This window comes from Mixophyes fleayi, chromosome 6, assembly GCF_038048845.1.
Source record: "Mixophyes fleayi isolate aMixFle1 chromosome 6, aMixFle1.hap1, whole genome shotgun sequence".
Lineage (NCBI taxonomy): Eukaryota > Metazoa > Chordata > Amphibia > Anura > Limnodynastidae > Mixophyes > Mixophyes fleayi.
The window spans coordinates 224758724-224766052 of NC_134407.1; the positions used below are offsets into that span (position 1 = coordinate 224758724).

The 7329-nt window shown below is 40.5% G+C and overlaps 1 protein-coding gene across 1 annotated transcript in view; it reads left to right on the forward strand.

Annotated features, from left to right (window-relative positions):
* LOC142160092 (uncharacterized) overlaps positions 1–7329 on the forward strand; it is a 270628-nt gene that overhangs the window by 11507 nt on the left and 251792 nt on the right. The gene's annotated exons all lie outside the window — the stretch shown is intronic.

The following is a 7329-nucleotide window of genomic DNA, read 5'->3' on the forward strand; positions in this document are numbered from 1 at the left end:
TTCCTTCGGACTGACCAGTTAGAGCTGAGTGAGTAAAAGAACTACACATTAACCCAGTATCTTCACATGCAGAAAGAACTGGACAACTCTAAATGGGTTGTGTGAGTCTTCTCTGTCGTCAAATTCTGTGACTGCACTCATATCTCTACTGATCGATGTAACGCCAGCACTGATAGGTCAGTGTCTACATTTCCCAACCAAGAAAAGTCATTTGGAAATTAGATGAAGGAAACAAACATGGATCGTTCTGGGTGAACTAGTGCACAACCTATCCTAATGCAATTTTTAGATGAGTCTTATAATGAAGAAAGACAATTCCAATACATTCTTTACCACCTACCTTGGTAGTAAGTAGAATTATTTATTATCCAGTCAGATATTATTTATCCCATTTTCCAGCGGTTAATAAATTGTCAGGAATCCTTACTGCAGTATGTAATTAACAGAAGGCTGCTTTGAAGACTGGTTCCATTTATTTACAATTAGAAGTTTATTTTGACTCACAAATGCTGTATGGATAATATAAGTCAAGAGATGAGATGTTACAATACTCTGGAGATGCATATAGGTTACAATAGGTCAGGCAGTAATAAATACACCTGTGGTCCAGCAAGAAGATATAGAAAACATGCACCGTTGGGGTTCTCCAAGGACTGGATTTGAGAACCTCTGGTCTGAGTGACTGGTGTGTTATAAAGCTTAAACAAATAACTTAGTTCCTTATCAGAACTGTTTTTAGTAAGTCAAACAGTGCATCTTGTGTTCAAACCACAGCTAAACACTTGCATGATTATGTGATGAAGAATTCATAAAAGCAATATATGCAATGGGTATACAGTGTCCTCTTCCTTACTTTCTCTATTGTATATTTGTCTTCAGATAGACTAAATCTAATAGTAGGTGAAGGGAACAAATAACATTTAATGAACAAAGATATCCACATCACACTGGCCAGCACTGCAAGGTAGCGGGTAGAGCGTGAGAGAATGGATCTTCTATGTCACCCTGTCTGTGCTTGCTGGGGACGGGCTGGGTTTGCCTTGCCACCATCCCCTTTCTTTATCCCAAATGCGCTCCTCCAAATGCAGTAGGAGTCTGCTGCCACCACTAGGCTCCTTCACCAGCACCTACAACTGGTTCCTTCTGGGTAACTTTCGCTGCTAGTGTACACCCTCGCTGGGCTGGTACTACTGACCTTTTCCTTTTGATCAGGGTTGCTGTGGATGGTTCCTCCTGGCCTATCACACTGGCCAGAGTTGCAAGGTAGCTGCAGAGCATTGGCACTGGATGCTGAGTGCTAACCTCAGAACAGCCGGAAAATGGATTAGTCTATTCTGGAGGTCACAGGAATTGCCACAGGTAAGTAGGCGTCAAAGCATGATCTTAAAACAGTAATGTTTTATTAGCTCAAACAGTCCTAATAAGGACAGTTACACGCCAGTTTGTGGTACGAACTTTCAAGAATTTACAGATGGTACGGTGATACATTACATGGTCAAACAGTGCTCCTTTTATACAGATTCTGACACACATGTTAGCAGGAGATAACACCGCCCCCATTATCCTAGATGGCTCCGTAAAGACTGAGATATAACATCAGATATTAAGTACACCTTAAAATAATTTGTATTGTCACACTAGTGTTATTATTTTCAAGATAATAACTCGAAACAATGTGTACTGGATATTATACTATCACACTGATGTGAAATGTCATACTAGTCAGGTTTACATGGTAGCGAGTTGCCACTCTCCAGTTGGAAATAACATAAAAGCAAAACAGGAGAACTGGTGCACTAAATCTTCATTATTTGTCACTTGGCAAAAGTCATTGGAGCCCCTATAGAATAATAAAACTTAATCTTTATTTGTTATAACTAAAATAATTGGATACATTCAGCAAATTGTATCCAATTATTTTAGTTATAACAAAATAAGCTAACCATCTAATAGGTGTGGGAAACACAATACACATAAGGTCAGAAAAATAAGGCCTTGACATCTATCAGTCTGACTATAGGGACTATAGTCGGTTCTCCCAACCAGCGTAGTTTCCCCACTTGATACTCTTGACTCTTCATTCTACATGGCCGTGGGACTCCACTGAACAACAGTGATAGCCATAAGCTCTGGGGATCAAGGGGAACAGTAGTGAATGTTCCCAGGACTGAATGGCCTTTGGTTTTATAGACATATGTCAAAAGTGTGACTCTCTGGAGGATATGGGTCTTACTATGTCTTGCTTAAAGCAAAAACTATTCCACAATAAGAACTTCTAAATAGAGTGATAGTTTGAGGATACTTTGCAGCTTTAGCACATAGACAACTTATCATCATTGAAGGAACCATAAATTCTGCTGTGTAACACAAAAATCGTATGTTGAATGTCTTGTATTTATCAAGACAATGATTAAAAGTCGCTCAGCCCAAGTCAAGACCTAATCCCAATAGAGATACTGTAGCAGGACCTGAAACCAGCAGTTCATGCAGGACAGGAAGGAATAGTGGACTAAAATTGCTCCTGTGGGTGTTCCATAACTTTGTTCATTAAATAGATTAAGTATGTACAAAGGGAAGATGGTATTTGCTCACTCAGTTTTCCTTTAATATTAGATTACATCTAATTATTAAACAATAATAATCCAGTGTGACAAATACACTTTAATATGTTCCCCATTGAGCCCAGTGTGTTCATCGGTGCTCTTCCTGCAACCCAGCAGTCTTGATCCAAAGTAAGCGCTCATGAGAATTTAGCCAAAGCAACTATCACAGAGGTGCTCACACGCATAAGTGGTTCTAGGTGCTAGTTAAGGAGCCTGGTCATAACAGCAATACCCTGCGATGACTGAGGGCCCCTTAGTAGGCCGTTGACACTTTTAGTTGAGTGACTGGTTTGACCAAGAGGCGCCAGTAGGAATGGTCAATGATGAGACGTTATTGACGTCAGCAAAAGACCATAATGTGCGCTAAATGACTTTCACACAAGACAACAGTCACCCCTCCAAGGGACTATAGTCGGTTCTCCCAACCAGAGTAGTTTCCCCACTTGATACTCTTGACTCTTCATTCTGGATGGGTGCAGTGCATTTGCCAGTTGTTTTTGCAGCAGGTTAGTTATTGAATAGGGACTTGAATAGACAGCCACAGAGCTGTATGATAACTTCACGCTGGTGCTCATCTTATGTCATAAGTAAAGGTAATTGGAGGCCCTCTGTGATCAATAATATTTGGCGTCCTCATTTTAATATTAAACATATTCTTTGAATAAGTTGGAACACACGCATTTATAGTGATAGAATACAAGTGTAGAATATCATTAGGAATCTGTGACCTGCAAACTTGCTTTGTTGTAAGAAAAAGGTAGGATTGCCCCCTAGGTGGGTAGGTAGAAAGCCTCCCAAAATACCACCGCGACAGGCAGACATGGCACAATACTTTTCTCTAAGAAGCTGGTACTTTCAGCGGTGAGGACTGGCTGCTGACAGCGGTGGTGTCTAGTGACCGCTTTTGCCCGTATTTCTTCTTACTGGAAGCATTCTGCTGATAGGCGACACGAGCTCCGCAACTACCTCCTTATACAAGTCACAGTGCAGCCGTAATCTACTAACTACAAGCACAACAAACATCAGCATCATAGTTTGATACTAACAAACAAACCAAAGCAGAGTCAGTATTATAAGGATTAGGGTAATCATTTTTACGATCACTATTCTGACAGAAAATCCGAAATGATGAAAAACCAATTGGAAAATAAACACTTACCTTCAACCCGACGCTGCAGATCTCCGATGGGAGCATCATGCTGACAGCAAGTGATTCCGATTGGAGAAGTGTTCGGCACTGCAGGCTGACGTCATCGCAACGTCTGTCAATAGAAATTTAAAGCGGCAACGTGGGGACCCCTAAGGTTAAGTGTTTAAACACTTAACCCGACATTGCTGCTTTAAATTTCTATTGACAGACGTCAGCCTGCAGTGCCGAACACTTCTCCAATCGGAATCACTTGCTGTCAGCATCATGCTCCCATCGGAGATGAAAGCATCATGAAAGCACAGGATTGAAGGCAAGTCTGTTTATTTTCCAATCGGGTTATCATAATTTCGGATTTTCTTTCTAGGGCTTCTCCATTTCAGAATGCTGGTAATAAGTAAAGCATACCCAACCCATTACATCAGCACATGACTTTCCTGCTCTTGCAAATCAATCTTGTTGGCTCATTTAATGTGTTGTGGTGGAAGGCATTAACAACATGTTTAAGTTTCCGTAGAACTGCATTGACAGTTCATCAATAAGTTTATAATATAACATCAGCCGCGGTCCTTTGATCTTGAGTGCCAGGAAGCCCTGAGGGCATCCGTAGGGGACAGTGGGCCCCACTGGGGATCTTTCTGGTTCCCCGGTAGGACAGTCTGTCCCTGAATGTAAATTAACGTTATTTAATTTTGGGAGGCTGCCATTTAAAGTTAGAATTATGCTCAAGAATTTTCTTCATAAAATGAGGAAAAGACCAATCGAGAAAAGGGTCTCAATGGCTCAACAACTTTACTCATTGATCTTGGTCCAAAAAGCCGCCTACAGTATTAAGTTACTAACATCTTATATGGTGGTTAATTTGTAAATTCAATTCTCTTTTCAGTGGGGGGTAATTATCATACCTAACTTGGTTGTAGGTGTCCAAGATAGGCACATGCGTCTATGTGTGGTTTGAGATTAGTGCGGTCTATGGCTCTGCAAGTATCTGATACATCAGCCACTCATACTAACAGAAATGGGTCTGAGCCATGTTACGAATTGTGCTGAGCCCAAAAACCCTAAGAGCAGTGAAGGAGTGGGTCTCAGCCCCACAGTGATTGAAGTATATCAGCAACACCTTATTGCATAAAAACATGCAGACATGGTCAAGAGGTTCAGTTGTTGTTCAGACCAAACACCAGCATGGGAAGCAATGTGATATATAGACTTTGACCATGGAATGATTGTGGGGGCCAGAAAGGGTGGTTTAAGTATCTCAGAAACGTCTGATCTCCTGAGATTTTCACACACGACAGTGTCTAAAGATTACAGAGGAATTATAAAGAAGACATCCAGTGAGTGGCAGTTCTGTGGCCAAAAACACCTTGTTAATTACAGAGGTTAGAGGAGAATGGCCAGACTGGTTCAAGCTGACAGGAAGGCAACATTGACTCAAATAACTATGTGTTACAACAGTGGTATGTAGAAGATGGTCTCTGAATGTACAGAACGTCTGTCCCTGAAGCGTATGGGCTACAGCATCAGAAGACCACACCGGCTAAGAACAGGAAACTGAAGCTACAGTGGGCACAGGCTCTCGACAACTGGACAGATGAACATTGAAATAACATCGCCTGGCCTGTTGACTCTTGATTTCTGCTGTGACTATCCCAAGGTAGGATCAGAATTTGTTGCAAAGAACATGAATCCATAGATGCATCCTGCCTTTTGGCATCCGTCCAGGCTGATGGTGGTGATGTAATGTGGGTGAAGTTTTCTTGCCATACTTTATGCGCTATACTACCAGATTAGCATAATTTAAATGCCACAGACTAACTGTGTAGTGTTGCTGACCATTCCTTTATGGCCACAGTCTACCCATCTTCTACTGGCTATTTCTAGCAGGATAAAGCAATATGTCACAAAGTACATGTCATCTCACGTTGGTTCCACGAACATGATGGTGAGTTCAGTGTACTCCATTGGCCTCCACAGTCACCAAATTTCAATACAATAAAGCACCTTTGGGATGTGGTGGAACAGGAGCGTCGAAACATGAATCCATGGCACAAATAATTCAGGATGTTCTTGGGGGCAAAGAAGAGTCCTACCTAGTACTAGAAAGGTGTACCCAATAAAGTGGCCATATGATACGTATATTGGAACATCACCTCCAATGTAGTGACGTAACAGCACAATATCCCTTTTCTTGTAAGCTTAGAATGGATTCTGAAACTAGTTTATATCCTTGGGGTATATTTACTAAACTGCAGGTTTGAAAAAGTGGATATGTTGCCTATAGCAACCATTCAGATTCTAGCTGTCATTTTGTAGAATGTACTAAATAAATGATAACTAGAAACTGATTGGTTGCTATAGGCAACATCTCCACTTTTTTAGACCCTGTTTAGTAAATATACCCCCTTGTCTCTTCTAATTGAAATGAGAAACTGAACAATTGTACATTTTCAAAAACATCTGTGCTAAAGACTTGCTTTTTATGCTATTGTTGTTAAAGGCGTCATATTAACCTGAAAAGTTAGCATACAATATTTTATAACCACAATCTGTCCAGTGTTTATTCTTCTACACATTCACAATTTTTACAGTTACAGTTGGAAGCAGCCTTAGATAATCCCATTTTTAAGATCCCTTTCATCATTTTGAGCTAAAATATTTTTTCTTAAGTTAGAAACATCTGTAGGAGTATCAGAAGTCTCTCCCTCTGGTGGCCAAATAGGTACAAAAATATACATTACATGTAACAAAACCAATCCAACGAATCAGCAAGTTCACTGTTATAAGATTGAACAGATTCAAAAGCTATATAGTTCAGCATTTCTTTAGCTAATCCTGTAATTCATGAACAAGTGATTGGAATCTCATTATGTAACTAATGATTATACAGAGTTAAGCTGTCCTCAGATTCCCAATGCAGCAAACGGTTTAATATGGGAACGTGATGGACAATTTAATATATTATCGTAGATTTGTAAGGCACCACAGTGCTCCGCAGCGCCGTACAGTAGGGAAAGAAGTGTATACATACAACAGGGACATACAAGGTAGATAAAATAAATGCAGACATGAAAACAAAGCGTATGAATGACCCTGATCATTAGAGAGCTTACATTCTAAGTGGAACAGGGTACAGCTGTAACAAGAGGGGCAAATCTGGCTCAGAGATTGGGACAGTTATGAGGGGGTATTAGTGTGAATAGGGTCATCGGGGATAAGGTCACCTCTAAACAAGAGATGAGTTTTCTAAGAGTGTCTTGACAATGAACCTTCGTTTAAGCTCTCTCTAGTTTCTGAGTTTCAGCTCAATTGAATGTGGGTCTGTGAAGAGAGTGTTGTTTTTATAGTTCTACAGCCATCTCCGGCTGTCACATTTGTGCAAGACATTAAATGTATTTACACACACAAAGCAACACAGCAATCACTACTGCTTCATACATTGGTTACTATAAGATTACCACCGTTTAACATTGAACTGGCCTTGTTCAGAAGAATCACTATATATTACTAGTCCAGGGCTCACTGGTGATGAGATATTCTGGTGGGTCCTCCTTACTAGAGGATATAAGGAGTTTGAGA